Below are 13,345 nucleotides of genomic sequence, written 5' to 3' on the forward strand. Positions count from 1 at the left end.
GGAAAACAGGTTCCTCTGGAATGGGCTGACACATCTGGGGGACTCTTGGAATGGTGTCACGACACTGGAGTTCCTTTCGCCTTTCCTGTGGAAAGCGCCTCCTCTTGAGATGCGACGGGAACGCCGGGAATTCTTTCCCTACGAAACAGGGAAAGGATCCCTCATCTCGAGCTAGGAGGCGGAAACGGGGCTCCCCTGGATGTGTGCAGGACACCACGTGCATCCTCTCGAGTGGAGACGGGTATGTCGGGGAACTTCTTGAGTTGCAGCAAGGGTGTGAAGGACCCTTTGGAAGTTCCAGTGGTTAGATGTGATTGGCCTCGAGAAGCCTCAGCGGAAATGGGCCTCATCTCGCCTGGAGGGCAAAACCTCCTGGATTTTCTCGAGTTGCGGCAGGTGCTCTCGACTTACGACGGGGACCTCAGGGACCCGCTCTGGTGGCCTCAGGAAAGGCCAGTCCCCATGCGAGTTCCTCGGGGGCCTCTCGGGATTCCTCTCCCGTCGATGCCGGGGCCTAAGACCTTGTGTGGAGTCGGGGCCGGAACCTGAGGATTCCTCTCCAGTGCTGACATGGATCTTGGGGTACTTCTGGAGTCTCCCCAGGGGAGTCAGTCCTCGTCTCGAATGCGGGCATGCACTTGCGCTTTCCTCCAGAACGGTAGCATCAGTGTCACGCAGTCCGCCCCGTGGATCAAAGGATCTATGGTTTTCCCTCGAGTCTTTCCCACGAGGCTTTCCCACGAGGCTTTCCAACAGGGCTGTCCCTCGTGCACACGTGGTGGGAGTCGATCCTCGGCTTGAACGTCAGGCAGTGCAGGGAAAACAGGTTCCTCTGGAATGGACTGACACATCTGGGGGTCTCTTGGAATGGTGCCACGACCCTGGAGTTCCTCTCGCCTTTCCTGTGGAGAGCGCCTCCTCTTGAGATGCGACGGGAACGCCGGGAATTCTTTCCCTACGAAACAGGGAAAGGATCCCTCATCTCGAGGTAGGAGGCGGAAACGGGGCTCCCCTGGATATGTGCGGGACCCTACGTGCTTCCCCTCAAGTCGAGACGGGTATGTCGGGGAACTTCTTGCGTTGCAGCAATGGTGTGAAGGACCCTTCGGAAGTTCCAGTGGTTAGATGAGATTGGCCTCGAGAAGCCTCAGCGGAAATGGGCCTCATCTCGCCTGGAGGGCAAAACCTCCTGGATTTTCTCGAGTTGCGGCAGGTGCTCTCGACTTACGACGGGGACCTCAGGGACCCGCTCTGGTGGCCTCAGGAAAGGCCAGTCCCCATGCGAGTTCCTCGGGGGCGTCTCGGGATTCCTCTCCCGTCGATGCCGGGGCCTAAGACCTTGTGTGGAGTCGGGGCCGGAACCTGAGGATTCCTCTCCAGTGCTGACATGGATCTTGGGGTACTTCTGGAGTCTCCCCAGGGGAGTCAGTCCTCGTCTCGAATGCGGGCATGCACTTGCGCTTTCCTCCAGAGTGGTAGCAGCAGTGTCACGCAGTCCGCCGCGTGGATCAAAGGATCTATGGTTTTCCCTCGAGTCTTTCCCACGTGGCTTTCCCACGAGGCTTTCCCACAGGGCTGTCCCACGTGCACACGTGGTGGGAGTCGATCCTCGGCTTGAACGTCAAGGCAGTGCAGGGAAAACAGGTTCCTCTGGAATGGACTGACACATCTGGGGGACTCTTGGAATAGTGGCACGACCCTGGAGTTCCTCTCGCCTTTCCTGTGGAGAGAGCCTCCTCTTGAGATGCGACGGGAATGCCGGGAATTCTTTCCCTACGAAACAGGGAAAGGATCCCTCATCTCGAGCTAGGAGGCGGAAACGGGGCTCCCCTGGATGTGTGCGGGACACCACGTGCATCCTCTCGAGTGGAGACGGGTATGTCGGGGAACTTCTTGAGTTGCAGCAAGGGTGTGAAGGACCCTTTGGAAGTTCCAGTGGTTAGACGCGATTGGCCTCGAGAAGCCTCAGCGGAAATGGGCCTCATCTCGCCTGGAGGGCAAAACCTCCTGGATTTTCTCGAGTTGCGGCAGGTGCTCTCGACTTACGACAGGAACCTCAGGGACCCGCTCTGGTGGCCTCAGGAAAGGCCAGTCCCCATGCGAGTTCCTCGGGGGCCTCTCGGGATTCCTCTCCCGGCGATCCCGGGGCCTAAGACCTTGTGAGGAGTCGGGGCCGGAACCTGAGGATTCCTCTCCAGTGCTGACATGGATCTTGGGGTACTTCTGGAGTCTCCCCAGGGGAGTCAGTCCTCGTCTCGAATGCGGGCATGCACTTGCGCTTTCCTCCAGAGCGGTAGCAGCAGTGTCACGCAGTCCGCCGCGTGGATCAAAGGATCTATGGTTTTCCCTCGAGTCTTTCCCACGAGGCTTTCCCACGAGGCTTTCCCACAGGGCTGTCCCACGTGCACACGTGGTGGGAGTCGATCCTCGGCTTGAACGTCAAGGCAGTGCAGGGAAAACAGGTTCCTCTGGAATGGACTGACACATCTGGGGGACTCTTGGAATGGTGGCACGACCCTGGAGTTCCTCTTGCCTTTCCTGTGGAGAGCGCCTCCTCTTGAGATGCGACGGGAACGCCGTGAATTCTTTCCCTACGAAACAGGGAAAGGATCCCTCATCTCGAGCTAGGAGTCGGAAACGGGGCTCCCCTGGATGTGTGCGGGACCCCACGTGCTTCCTCTCGAGTGGAGACGGGTATGTCGGGGAACTTCTTGAGTTGCAGCAATGGTGTGAAGGACCCTTTGGAAGTTCCAGTGGTTAGTTGTGATTGGCCTCGAGAAGCCTCAGGGGAAATGGGCCTCATCTCGCCTGGAGGGCAAAACCTCCTGGATTTTCTCGAGTTGCGGCAGGTGCTCTCGACTAACGACGGGGACCTCAGGGACCCGCCCTGGTGGCCTCAGGAAAGGCCAGTCCCCATGCGAGTTCCTCGGGGGCGTCTCGGGATTCCTCTCCCGTCGATGCCGGGGCCTAAGACCTTGTGTGGAGTCGGGGCCGGAACCTGAGGATTCCTCTCCAGTGCTGACATGGATCTTGGGGTACTTCTGGAGTCTCCCCAGGGGAGTCAGTCCTCGTCTCGAGTGCGGGCATGCACTTGCGCTTTCCTCCAGAGCGGTAGCAGCAGTGTCACGCAGTCCGCCGCGTGGATCAAAGGATCTATGGTTTTCCCTCGAGTCTTTCCCACGAGGCTTTCCCACGAGGCTTTCACACAGGGCTGTCCCACAGGGCTGTCCCACGTGCACACGTGGTGGGAGTCGATCCTCGGCTTGAACGTCAAGGCAGTGCAGGGAAAACAGGTTCCTCTGGAATGGACTGACATATCTGGGGGACACTTGGAATGGTGGCATGACCCTGGAGTTCCTCTCGCCTTTCCTGTGGAGAGAGCCTCCTCTTGAGATGCGACGGGAACGCCGGGAATTCTTTCCTTACGAAACAGGGAAAGGATCCCTCATCTCGAGCTAGGAGGCGGAAACGGGGCTCCCCTGGATGTGTGCGGGACCCACGTGCTTCCTCTCGAGTGCAGACGGGTATGTCTGGGAAGTTCTTGAGTTGCAGCAAGAGTGTGAAGGACCCTTTGGAAGTTCATGTGGTTAGATGTGATTGGCCTCGAGAAGCCTCAGCGGAAATGGGCCTCATCTCGCCTGGAGGGCAAAACCTCCTGGATTTTCTCGAGTTGCGGCAGGTGCTCTCGATTTACGACGGTGACCTCAGGGACCCGCTCTGGTGGCCTCAGGAAAGGCCAGTCCAAATGCGAGTTCCTCGGGGGCCTCTCGGGATTTCTCTCCCGTCGATGCCGGGGCCTAAGACCTTGTGTGGAGTCGGGGCCGGAACCTGAGGATTCCTCTCCAGGGCTGACATGGATCTTGGGGTACTTCTGGAGTCTCCCCAGGGGAGTCAGTCCTCGTCTCGAATGCGGGCATGCACTTGCGCTTTCCTCCAGAGCGGTAGCAGCAGTGTCACCCAGTCCTCCGCGTGGATCAAAGGATCTATGGTTTTCCCTCGAGTCTTTCCCACGAGGCTTTCCCACAGGGCTGTCCCACGTGCACACGTGGTGGGAGTCGATCCTCGGCTTGAACGTCAAGTCAGTTCAGGGAAAACAGGTTCCTCTGGTATGGACTGACACATCTGGGGGACTCTTGGAATGGTGTCACGACCCTGGAGTTCCTCTCGCCTTTCCTGTGGAGAGCGCCTCCTCTTGAGATGTGACTGGAACGCCGGGAATTCTTTCCCTACGAAAAAGGGAAGGATCCCTCATCTCGAGCTAGGAGGCGGAAACGGGGCTCCCCTGGATGTGTGAGGGACCCCACGTGCTTCCTCTCGAGTGGAGACGGGTATGTCGGGGAACTTCTTGAGTTGCAGCAATGGTGTGAAGGACCCTTTGGAAGTTCCAGTGGTTAGATGTGATTGGCCTCGAGAAGCCTCAGCGGAAATGGGCCTCATCTCGCCTGGAGGGCAAAACCTCCTGGATTTTCTCGAGTTGCGGCAGGTGCTCTCGACTTACGATGGGGACCTCATGGAACCGCTCTGGTGGCCTCAGGAAAGGCCAGTCCCCATGCGAGTTCCTCGGGGGCGTCTCGGGATTCCTCTCCCGTCGATGCCGGGGCCTAAGACCTTGTGTGGAGTCGGGGCCGGAACCTGAGGATTCCTCTCCAGTGCTGACATGGATCTTGGGGTACTTCTGGAGTCTCCCCAGGGGAGTCAGTCCTCGTCTCGAATGCGGGCATGCACTTGCGCTTTCCTCCAGAGCGGTAGCATCAGTGTCACGCAGTCCGCCGCGTGGATCAAAGGATCATTGGTTTTCCCTCGAGTCTTTCCCACGAGGCTTTCCCAGGAGGCTTTCCCACAGGGCTGTCCCACGTGCACACGTGGTGGGACTCGATCCTCGGCTTGAACGTCAAGGCAGTGCAGGGAAAACAGGTTCCTCTGGAATGGACTGACACATCTGGGGGACTCTTTGAATGGTGGCACGACCCTGGAGTTCCTCTCGCCTTTCCTGTGGAGAGCGCCTCCTCTTGAGATGCGACGGAACGCCGGGAATTCTTTCCCTACGAAACAGGGAAAGGATCCCTCATCTCGAGCTAGGAGTCGGAAACGGGGCTCCCCTGGATGTGTGCGGGACACCACGTGCTTCCTCTCGAGTGGAGACGGGTATGTCGGGGAATTTCTTGAGTTGCAGCAAGGGTGTGAAGGACCCTTTGGAAGTTCCAGTGGTTAGATGTGCTTGGCCTCGAGAAGCCTCAGCGGAAATGGGCCTCATCTCGCCTGGAAGGCAAAACCTCCTGGATTTTCTCGAGTTGCGGCAGGTGCTCTCGACAGGGACCCGCTCTGGTGGCCTCAGGAAAGGCCAGTCCCCATGCGAGTTCCTCGGGGGCCTCTCGGGATTCCTGTCCCGTCGATGCCGGGGCCTAAGACCTTGTGTGGAGTCGGGGCCGGAACCTGAGGATTCCTCTCCAGTGCTGACATGGATCTTGGGGTACTTCTGGAGTCTCCCCAGGGGAGTCAGTCCTCGTCTCGAATGCGGGCATGCATTTGCGCTTTCCTCCAGAGCGGTAGCAGCAGTGTCACGCAGTCCGCCGCGTGGATCAAAGGATCTATGGTTTTCCCTCGAGTCTTTCCCACGAGGCTTTCCCATGAGGCTTTCCCACAGGGCTGTCCCACGTGCACACGTGGTGGGAGTCGATATTCGGCTTGAACGTCAAGGCAGTGCAGTTAAAACAGGTTGCTGTGGAATGGACTGACACATCTGGGGGACTCTTGGAATGGTGGCATGACCCTGGAGTTCCTCTCGCCTTTCCTGTGGAGAGCGCCTCCTCTTGAGATGCGACGGGAACGCCGGGAATTCTTTCCCTACGAAACAGGGAAAGGATCCCTCATCTCGAGCTAGGAGGCGGAAACGGGGCTCCCCTGGATGTGTGCAGGACACCACGTGCTTCCTCTCGAGTGGAGACGGGTATGTCGGGGAACTTCTTGAGTTGCAGCAAGGGTGTGAAGGACCCTTTGGAAGTTCCAGTGGTTAGATGTGATTGGCCTCAAGAAGCCTCAGCGGAAATGGGCCTCATCTCGCCTGGAGGGCTAAACCTCCTGGATTTTCTCGAGTTGCGGCAGGTGCTCTCGACTTACGACGGGGACCTCAGGGACCCGCTCTGGTGGCCTCAGGACAGGCCAGTCCCCATGCGAGTTCCTCAGGGGCCTCTCGGGATTCCTCTCCCGTCGATGCCGGGGCCTAAGACCTTGTGTGGAGTCGGGGCCGGAACCTGAGGATTCCTCTCCAGTGCTGACATGGATCTTGGGGTACTTCTGGAGTCTCCCCAGGGGAGTCAGTCCTCGTCTCAAATGCGGGCATGCACTTGCGCTTTCCTCCAGAGCGGTAGCAGCAGTGTCACGCAGTCCGCCGCGTGGATCAAAGGATCTATGGTTTTCCCTCGAGTCTTTCCCACGAGGCTTTCCCAAGAGGCTTTCCCACAGGGCTGTCCCACGTGCACACGTGGTGGGAGTCGATCCTCGGCTTGAACGTCAAGGCAGTGCAGGGAAAACAGGTTCCTCTGGAATGGACTGACACAACTGGGGGACTCTTGGAATGGTGGCACGACCCTGGAGTTCCTCTCGCCTTTCCTGTGGAGAGCGCCTCCTCTTGAGATGCGACGGGAACGCCTGGAATTCTTTCCCTACGAAACAGGGAAAGGATCCCTCATCTCGAGCTAGGAGGTGGAAACGGGGCTCCCCTGGATGTGTGCGGGACACCACGTGCTTCCTATCGAGTGGAGACGGGTATGTCGGGGAACTTCTTGAGTTGCAGTAATGGTGTGAAGGACCCTTTGGAAGTTCCAGTGGTTAGATGTGATTGGCCTCGAGAAGCCTCAGCGGAAATGGGCCTCATCTCGCCTGGAGGGCAAAACCTCCTGGATTTTCTCGAGTTGCGGCAGGTGCTCTCGACTTACGACGGGGACCTCAGGGACCCGCTCTGGTGGCCTCAGGAAAGGCCAGTCCCCATGCGAGTTCCTCGGGGGCCTCTCGGGATTCCTCTCCCGTCGATGCCGGGGCCTAAGACCTTGTGTGGAGTCGGGGCCGGAACCTGAGGATTCCTCTCCAGTGCTGACATGGATCTTGGGGTACTTCTGGAGTCTCCCCAGGGGAGTCAGTCCTCGTCTCCAATGTGGGCATGCACTTGCGCTTTCCTCCAGAGCGGTAGCAGCAGTGTCACGCAGTCCGCCGCGTGGATCAAAGGATCTATGGTTTTCCCTCGAGTCTTTCCCACGAGGCTTTCCCACGAGGCTTTCCCACAGGGCTGTCCCACGTGCACACGTGGTGGGAGTCGATCCTCGGCTTGAACGTCAAGGCAGTGCAGGGAAAACAGGTTCCTCTGGAATGGACTGACACATCTGCGGGACTCTTGGAATGGTGGCATGACCCTGGAGTTCCTCTCGCCTTTCCTGTGGAGAGCGCCTCCTCTTGAGATGCGACGGGAACGCCGGGAATTCTTTCCCTACGAAACAGAGAAAGGATCCCTCATCTCGAGCTAGGAGGCGGAAACGGGGCTCCCCTGGATGTGTGCGGGACCCCACGTGCTTCCTCTCGAGTGCAGACGGGTATGTCGGGGAACTTCTTGAGTTGCAGCAAGGGTGTGAAGTACCCTTTGGAAGTTCCAGTGGTTAGACGTGATTAGCCTCGAGAAGCCTCAGCGGAAATGGGCCTCATCTCGCCGGGAGGGCAAAACCTCCTGGATTTTCTCGAGTTGCGGCATGTGCTCTCGACTTACGACGGGGAACTCGGGTACCCGCTCTGGTGGCCTCAGGAAAGGCCAGTCCCCATGCGAGTTCCTCGGGGGCCGCTCGGGATTCCTCTCCCATCGATGCCGGGGCCTAAGACCTTGTGTGGAGTCGGGGCCAGAACTTGAGGATTCCTCTCCAGTGCTGACATGGATCTTGGGGTACTTCTGGAGTCTCCCCAGGGGAGTCAGTCCTCGTCTCGAATGCGGGCATGCACTTGCGCTTTCCTCCATAGCGGTAGCAGCAGTGTTACGCAGTCTGCCACGTGGATCAAAGGATCACTGGTTTTCCCTCGAGTCTTTCCCACGAGGCTTTCCACGAGGCTTTCCCACAGGGCTGTCCCACGTGCACACGTGGTGGGAGTGGATCCTCGGCTTGAACGTCAAGGCAGTGCAGGGAAAACAGGTTCCTCTAGAATGGACTGACTCATCTGGGGCACTCTTGGAATGGTGGCACGACCCTGGAGTTCCTCTCGCCTTTCCTGTGGAGAGCGCCTCCTCTTGAGATGCGACGGGATCGCCGGGAATTCTTTCCCTACGAAACAGGGAAAGGATCCCTCATCTCGAGCTAGGAGGCGGAAATGGGGCTCCCCTGGATGTGTGCGGGACCCCACGTGCTTCCTCTCGAGTGGAGACGGGTATGTCGGGGAACTTCTTGAGTTGCAGCAAGGGTGTGAAGGACCCTTTGGAAGTTCCAGTGGTTAGATGTGATTGGCCTCGAGAAGCCTCAGCGGAAATGGGCCTCATCTCGCCTGGAGGGCAAAACCTCCTGGATTTTCTCGAGTTGCGGCAGGTGCTCTCGACTTACGACGGGGACCTCAGGGACCCGCTCTGGTGGCCTCAGGAAAGGCCAGTCCCCATGCGAGTTCCTTGGGGGCCTCTCGGGATTCCTCTCCTGTCGATGCCGGGGCCTAAGACCTTGTGTGGAGTCGGGGCCCGATCCTGAGGATTCCTCTCCAGTGATGACATGGATCTTGGGGTACTTCTTGAGTCTCCCCAGGGGAGTCAGTCCTCGTCTCGAATGCGGGCATGCACTTTCGCTTTCCTCCAGAGCGGTAGCAGCAGTGTCACGCAGTCCGCCGCGTGGATCAAAGGATCTATGGTTTTCCCTCGAGTCTTTCCCACGAGGCTTTCCCACGAGGCTTTCAAACAGGGCTGTCCCACGTGCACACGTGGTGGGAGTCGATCCTCGGCTTGAACGTCAAGGCAGTGCAGGGAAAACAGGTTCCTCTGTAATGGACTGACACATCTGGGGGTCTCTTGGAATGGTGCCACGACCCTGGAGTTCCTCTCGCCTTTCCTGTGGAGAGCGCCACCTCTTGAAATGCGACGGGAACGCCGGGAATTCTTTCCCTACGAAACAGGGAAAGGATCCCTCATCTCGAGCTAGGAGGCGGAAACGGGGCTCCCCTGGATGTGTGCGGGACCCCACGTGCTTCCTCTCGAGTGGAGACGGGTATGTCGGGGAACTTCTTGAGTTGCAGCAAGGGTGTGAAGGACCCTTTGGAAGTTCCAGTGGTTAGATGTGATTAGCCTCCAGAAGCCTCAGCGGAAATGGGCCTCATCTCGCCTGGAGGGCAAAACCTTCTGGATTTTCTCGAGTTGCGGCAGGTGCTCTCGACTTACGACGGGGACCTAAGGGACCCGCTCTGGTGGCCTCAGGAAAGGCCAGTCCCCATGCGAGTTCCTCGGGGGCCTCTCGGGATTCCTCTCCCGTCGATGCCGGGGCCTAAGACCTTGTGTGGAGTCGGGGCCGGAACCTGAGGATTCCTCTCCAGTGCTGACATGGATCTTGGGGTAAGTCTGGAGTCTCCCCAGGGGAATCAGTCCTCGTCTCGAATGCGGGCATGCACTTGCGCTTTCCTCCATAGTGGTAGCAGCAGTGTTACGCAGTCCGCCGCGTGGATAAAAGGATCTATGGTTTTCCCTCGAGTCTTTCCCACGAGGCTTTCCACGAGGCTTTCCCACAGGGCTGTCCCACGTGCACACGTGGTGGGAGTGGATCCTCGGCTTGAACGTCAAGGCAGTGCAGGGAAAACAGGTTCCTCTAGAATGGACTGACTCATCTGGGGCACTCTTGGAATGGTGGCACGACCCTGGAGTTCCTTTCGCCTTTCCTGTGGAGAGCGCCTCCTCTTGAGATGCGACGGGATCGCCGGGAATTCTTTCCCTACGAAACAGGGAAAGGATCCCTCATCTCGAGCTAGGAGGCGGAAATGGGGCTCCCCTGGATGTGTGCGGGACCCCACGTGCTTCCTCTCGAGTGGAGACGGGTATGTCGGGGAACTTCTTGAGTTGCAGCAAGGGTGTGAAGGACCCTTTGGAAGTTCCAGTGGTTAGATGTGATTGGCCTCGAGAAGCCTCAGCGGAAATGGGCCTCATCTCGCCTGGAGGGCAAAACCTCCTGGATTTTCTCGAGTTGCGGCAGGTGCTCTCCACTTACGACGGGGACCTCAGGGACCCGCTCTGGTGGCCTCAAGAAAGGCCAGTCCCCATGCGAGTTCCTTGGGGGCCTCTCGGGATTACTCTCCTGTCGATGCCGGGGCCTAAGACCTTGTGTGGAGTCGGGGCCCGATCCTGAGGATTCCTCTCCAGTGATGACATGGATCTTGGGGTACTTCTGGAGTCTCCCCAGGGAAGTCAGTCCTCGTCTCGAATGCGGGCATGCACTTTCGCTTTCCTCCAGAGCGGTAGCAGCAGTGTCACGCAGTCCGCCGCGTGGATAAAGGATCTATGGTTTTCCCTCGAGTCTTTCCCACGAGGCTTTCCCACGAGGCTTTCAAACAGGGCTGTCCCACGTGCACACGTGGTGGGAGTCGATCCTCTGCTTGAACGTCAAGGCAGTGCAGGGAAAACAGGTTCCTCTGTAATGGACTGACACATCTGGGGGTCTCTTGGAATGGTGCCACGACCCTGGAGTTCCTCTCGCCTTTCCTGTGGAGAGCTCCACCTCTTGAAATGCGACGGGAACGCCGGGAATTCTTTCCCTACGAAACAGGGAAAGGATCCCTCATCTCGAGCTAGGAGGCGGAAACGGGGCTCCCCTGGATGTGTGCGGGACCCTCGTGCTTCCTCTCGAGTGGAGACGGGTATGTCGCGGAACTGCTTCAGTTGCAGCAAGGGTGTGAAGGACCCTTTGGAAGTTCCAGTGGTTAGACGTGATTAGCCTCGAGAAGCCTCAGCGGAAATGGGCCTCATCTCGCCTGGAGGGCAAAACCTCCTGGATTTTCTCTAGTTGCGGCAGGTGCTCTCGACTTACGACGGGGACGTCAGGGACCAGCTCTGGTGGCCTCAGGAAAGGCCAGTCCCCATGCGAGTTCCTCGGGGGCCTCTCGGGATTCCTCTCCCTTCGATGCCGGGGCCTAAGACCTTGTGTGGAGTCGGGGCCGGAACCTGAGGATTCCTCTCCAGTGCTGACATGGATCTTGGGGTACTTCTGGAGTCTCCCCAGGGGAATCAGTCCTCGTCTCGAATGCGGGCATGCACTTGCGCTTTCCTCCAGAGCGGTAGCAGCAGTGTCACGCAGTCCGCCGCATGGATCAAAGGATCTATGGTTTTCCCTCAAGTCTTTCCCACGAGGCTTTCCCACGAGGCTTTCCCACAGGGCTTTCCCACGTGCACTCGTGGTGGGAGTGGATCCTCGGCTTGAACGTCAAGGCAGTGCAGGGAAAAAAGTTTCCTCTAGAATGGACTGACATATCTGGGGCACTCTTGGAATGGTGGCAAGACCATGGAGTTCCTTTCGCCTTTCCTGTGGAGAGCGCCACCTCTTGAGATGCGACGGGAACGCCGGGAATTCTTTCCCTAGGAAACAGGGAAAGGATCCCTCATCTCGAGCTAGGAGGCGGAAACGGGGCTCCCCTGGATGTGTGCGGGACCCCACGTGCTTCCTCTCGAGTGGAGACGGGTATGTCGCGGAACTTCTTCAGTTGCAGCAAGGGTGTGAAGGACCCTTTGGAAGTTCCAGTGGTTAGACGTGATTAGCCTCGAGAAGCCTCAGCGGAAATGGGCCTCATCTCGCCTGGAGGGCAAAACCTCCTGGATTTTCTCGAGTTGCGGCAGGTGCTCTTGACTTATGACGGGGACCTCAGGGACCCGCTCTGGTGGCCTCAGGAAAGGCCAGTCCCCATGCGAGTTCCTCTGGGGCCTCTCGGGATTCCTCTCCCGTCGATGCCAGGGCCTAAGACCTTGTGTGGAGTCGGGGCCGGAACCTGAGGATTCCTCTCCAGTGATGACATGGATCTTGGGGTACTTCTGGAGTCTCCCCAGGGGAGTCAGTCCTCGTCTGGAATGCGGGCATGCACTTGCGCTTTCCTCCACAGCGGTAGCAGCAGTGTCACGCAGTCCGCCGCGTGGATCAAAGGATCTATGGTTTTCCCTCGAGTCTTTCCCACGAGGCTTTCCCACGAGGCTTTCCCACAGGGCTGTCCCACGTGCACACGTGGTGGGAGTCGATCCTCGGCTTGAACGTCAAGGCAGTGCAGGGAAAACAGGTTCCTCTGGAATGGACTGACACATCTGTGGGACTCTTGGAATGGTGGCACGACCCTGGAGTTCCTCTCGCCTTTCCTGTGGAGAGCGCCTCCTCTTGAGATGCGACGGGAACGCCGGGAATTCTTTCCCTACGAAACAGGGAAAGGATCCCTCATCTCGAAATAGGAGGTGGAAACGGGGCTCCCCTGGATGTGTGCGGGACCCCACGTGCTTCCTCTCGAGTGGAGACGGGTATGTCGGGGAACTTCTTGAGTTGCAGCAAGGGTGTGAAGGACCCTTTGGAAGTTCCAGTAGTTAGATGTGATTGGCCTCGAGAAGCCTCAGCGGAAATGGGCCTCATCTCGCCTGGAGGGCAAAATCTCCTGGATTTTCTCTAGTTGCGGCAGGTGCTCTCCACTTACGACGGGGACGTCAGGGACCCGCTCTGGTGGCCTCAGGAAAGGCCAGTCCCCATGCGAGTTCCTCGGGGGCCTCTCGGGATTCCGCTCCCGTCGATGCCGGGGCCTAAGACCTTGTGTGGAGTCGGGGCCGGAACCTGAGGATTCCTCTCCAGTGCTGACATGGATCTTGGGGTACTTCTGGAGTCTCCCCAGGGGAGTCAGTCCTCGTCTCGAATGCGGGCATGCACTTGCGCTTTCCTCCAGAGCGGTAGCAGCAGTGTCACGCAGACCGCCGCGTGGATCAAAGGATCTATGGTATTCCCTCGAGTCTTTCCCACGAGGCTTTCCCACGAGGCTTTCCCACAGGGCTGTCCCACGTGCACACGTGGTGGGAGTCGATCCTCGGCTTGAACGTCAAGGCAGTGCAGGGAAAACAGATTCCTCTGGAATGGACTGACACATCTGGGGGTCTCTTGGAATGGTGCCACGACCCTGGAGTTCCTCTCGCCTTTCATGTGGAGAGCGCCACCTCTTGAAATGCGACGGGAACGCCGGTAATTCTTTCCCTACGAAAAAGGGAAAGGATCCCTCATCTCGAGATAGGAGGCGGAAACGGGGCTCCCCTGGATGTGTGCGGGACCCCACGTGCTTCCTCTCGAGTGGAGACGGGTATGTCGCGGAACTGCTTGAGTTGCAGCAAGGGTGTGAA

This window comes from Ovis canadensis, chromosome 14 (genome assembly GCF_042477335.2).
Source record: "Ovis canadensis isolate MfBH-ARS-UI-01 breed Bighorn chromosome 14, ARS-UI_OviCan_v2, whole genome shotgun sequence".
Taxonomy (NCBI): domain Eukaryota; kingdom Metazoa; phylum Chordata; class Mammalia; order Artiodactyla; family Bovidae; genus Ovis; species Ovis canadensis.